This window comes from Triturus cristatus, chromosome 11 (genome assembly GCF_964204655.1).
Source record: "Triturus cristatus chromosome 11, aTriCri1.1, whole genome shotgun sequence".
NCBI classification, from domain to species: Eukaryota; Metazoa; Chordata; class Amphibia; order Caudata; family Salamandridae; genus Triturus; species Triturus cristatus.
In genome coordinates this window covers 1,101,926,230-1,101,929,926 of record NC_140594.1, presented here as the reverse complement: position 1 = coordinate 1,101,929,926, position 3,697 = coordinate 1,101,926,230, and the positions used below count along the sequence as shown (strand labels likewise).

Genomic DNA, 3,697 nt, shown 5'->3' with positions numbered 1-3,697 from the left:
CCGGTCCCTTGTGTGTCAGTCGGGTCTTCCCCGGGGGGAAGAGGACCGCCGAAGGTCCGGTCCTCACCTGAGCACCCCATGCAGCCATGGACCACTCCGCCAGCCGGGGCGTGCCAGGGCAGGGCTTGGTCCTGTGCCCACAGTGTGTGCTTGAAGGAGGCAGTCAAGGGCTTCAGGCTGGCGCCGTTGGTCGCTCGGGCTGCTCCGCCGTTAATGATCCTTCCGCAGGTTCACCTACGGAAACCTTGTTACGACTTTTACTTCCTCTAGATAGTCAAGTTTGACCGTCTTCTCTGTGCTCCGCCAGGGCCATTGCAGACCCCGGCGGCGCCGATCCGAGGGCGACACTAAACAATCCAATCGGTAGGGCGGTGTGTACAAAGGGCAGGGACTTAATCAATGCGAGCTTATGACCCGCACTTACTGGGAATTCCTCGTTAATGGGAAATAATTGCAATCCCCAATCCCTACCACAAACGGGGTTCAGCAGGTTACCCGCACCTGTGGCGAAGGGTAGACACACGCTGCTCTGTTCAGTGTAGCGCGCGTGCAGCCCAGGACATCTAAGGGCATCACAGACCTGTTATTGCTCGATCTTGTGTGGCTGAACGCCACTTGTCCCTCTAAGAAGTTGGACGCCGATCGCTGAGAGTCGCATAACTAGTTAGCATGGAGGAGTCTTATTCGTTATCGGAATTAACCAGACAAATCGCTCCACCAACTAAGAACGGCCATGCACCACCACACACAGAATCGAGAAAGAGCTATCAATCTGTCAATCCTTTCCGTGTCCGGGCGAGTTTTCCCGTGTTGAGTCAAATCAATCAATCAATCATTTGTAGAGCGCACTACATACCCGCGAGGGTCTCAAGGCGCTGGGAGGGGGGGCGCTACTGGTCAAACAGTCAGGTCTTGAGTAGCCTCCTGAAGGTCAGCAGGTCTCAGGTCTGTCGTAGGCTCAGTGGGAGGGTGTTCCAGGTCTTGGCGGCGAGGTGGGAGAAGGATCTCCTGTCGTCTGTTCAGGTAGGCTGGGCCGGTCTTGTGGAGTGCCTTGTGTGCGTGGATGATGAGCTTGAAGGATATCATCTGGTTAACGGGGAGCCAGTGCAGATTTCTCAAGTGGGGGTGATGTGGCTGTGGTGAGGTACGTCGAGGATCAGTCGGGCAGATGCGTTTTGGATGCGTTGCAGTCGTTTGATGAGCTTGGTGAGGGCTCCCGTGTAGAGGGCATTTCCGTAGTCGAGTCTGCTGCTGACGAGGGCCTGGGTGACTGTTCTTCTTGTATCTGTCGGGATCCACCTGTAGATCTTGTGGAGCATGCGGATGGTGTTGAAGCAGGAGGAGGAGACGGCGTTGACTTGCTTGGTCATGGAGAGCATTGAGTCGAGGATGATTCCCAGCTTGCGTGCATGATCGGTGGGTGTCGGGGCTGCCCCAGTGCCGTCGGCTGCCAGGAGTCGTCCAAGACTGAAGGGTTGGAGCCGAGGATGAGGACCTCCATCTTGTCCATGTTCAACTTCAGTCAGCTGATCTTCATCCAGTCGGCGATGGCCTTCATTCCTTCGTGGAGGTTGGATTTGGCGGAGATGGGGTCCTTGGTGAGGGAGAGGATCAGTTGAGTGTCGTCGGCATAGGAGATTATGTTGAGGTCGTGCTGTTGGGAAACGTGTACGTGCGGGGCCATGTAGATGTTGAACAGTGTCGGGCTGAGGGAAGATCCCTGGGGTACGCTGCAGATGATCTCGGAGGCTTCTGATCGGAATGGGGGGAGGCGGATGCTCTGGGTTCTGCCGGAGAGGAAGGAGGTGGTCCATTCCAGAGTCTAGTCTTGGATCCGTGTTCGATAATGTGCATTGGCAGACGGTTTTGAGGGCAGTGGAGAGGTCCAAAAGGATGAGGGCCCCAGTCTCACCGTTGTCCAGCAGTGTCCTGATGTCGTCGGTGGCAGTGATGAGGGCAGTCTCGGTGCTGTGGTTGCTGCAGAACCCTGACTGGGTTCCGCAATTAAGCCGCAGGTTCCACTCCTGGTGGTGCCCTTCCGTCAATTCCTTTAAGTTTCAGCTTTGCAACCATACTCCCCCTGGAACCCAAAGACTTTGGTTTCCCGGAAGTTGCTCGGCAGGTCATGGGAATAACGCCGCCGGATTGCTAGTCTGCATCATTTATGGTCGGAACTACGACGGTATCTGATCGTCTTCAACCTCTGAATTTTGTTCTTGATTAATGAAAACATTTTTGGCAAATGCTTTCGCTTTGGTTCGTCTTGCGCCGGTCCAAGAATTTCACCTCTAGCGGCACAATACGAATGCCCCCGGCCATCCCTCTTCATCATGGCCCCAGTTCCGAAAACCAACAAAATAGAACCGGAGTCCTATTCCATCATTCCTAGCTGAAGTATTCAGGCAACCGGCCTGCTTTGAACTCTCTAATTTTTTCAAAGTAAATGCTTCGGACCCCCAGGACACTCAGTCAAGAGCATCAAGGGGGCGCCGAGAGGCAGAGGTAGTAGCTCGCCTCGTGGCGGACCAAGATCCAACAACGAGCCTTTTAACTGCAGCAACTTTAATATACGCTATTGGAGCTGGAATTACCGCAGCTGCTGGCACCAGACTTGTCCTCCAATGGATCCTCGTTAATGAATTTAAAGTGTACTCATTCCAATTACAGGGCCTCAAAAGAGTCCTGTATTGTTATTTTTCGTCACTACCTCCCCGAGTCGGGAGTGGGAAATTTGCGTATCTGCTGTCTTCCTTGGATGTGGTAGCCGTTTCTCAGGCTTCCTCTCCGGATTCGAACCCTGATTCTCCATTACCCATGGTCATCATGGTAGGCACAGAAAGTACCATCGAAAGTAGATAGGGCAGACATCCGAATGTATTGACGCCGTCACGGGGACGTGCGATCGGCCTGAGGTTATCTAGAGTCACCAAATTGGCCGGGCAAGCCCGGATTGGTCTTGGTCTGATAAATGCACGCATCCCGGCAAGTCAGCGCTCGTTGGCATGTATTAGCTCTAGAATTACCACAGTTATCCAAGTAACAGATGGAGCGATCAAAGGAACCATAACTGATTTAATGAGCCATTCACAGTTTCACTGTACCGGCCGTGTGTACTTACACGTGCATGGCTTAATCTTTGAGACAAGCATATGCTACTGGCAGGCAGGATCAACCAGGTAGCCGCACCTCCTGACGGGGTGGGTTCGGGGGGCCGCGTGCCCATCTCCCCAACCAGACAACCTTCGCCCACTCATCGGGAGCCTGCTAGGGGAAGGAGCCCACACGCCTGGGCAAGAGGGCTTGCTGGAGGGGTGTGGAGAGGTGCGGTCGCACAGGCACCGGTGGCCCAGCCATCTCCCCTGGAAGGGAGAGGCAGGCCGAGGCACAGCCTGAGCAAGACGCAGGGGTGCCGGAGCCTGGCGGCGGCGGCACCCCTTGGAACGGTCGTTCTGAGCTGCTGTGGAAATGTGCTGGGCAGAGAGGGGTGACGGCATGGCGTACGGGACCTACGGACCTGCTGGGCAGCAGCATCCGAGGGCCTGGTGCCACCCGATCCCTTCCGCTCGGGTCGGACCACTGGGGGGCACGAGCTGCTGGGGCCGCTCGGCCTTCGCTCTGCTGGGTAGGGTGAAAGACCTCCCACCAGGCAGCAGGCCCTCGAGTCAGACGGTCCATGCGGGGTAGAAACTCCTTGCTT

At 55.7% G+C, this 3,697-nt stretch overlaps 1 pseudogene; it reads right to left on the bottom strand.

The window, feature by feature from the left end:
• Positions 1-211: 211 nt before the first annotated feature.
• Positions 212-3,179, bottom strand: LOC146786072 (18S ribosomal RNA; annotated as a pseudogene).
• Between the last annotated feature and the right edge of the window lie 518 nt (positions 3,180-3,697).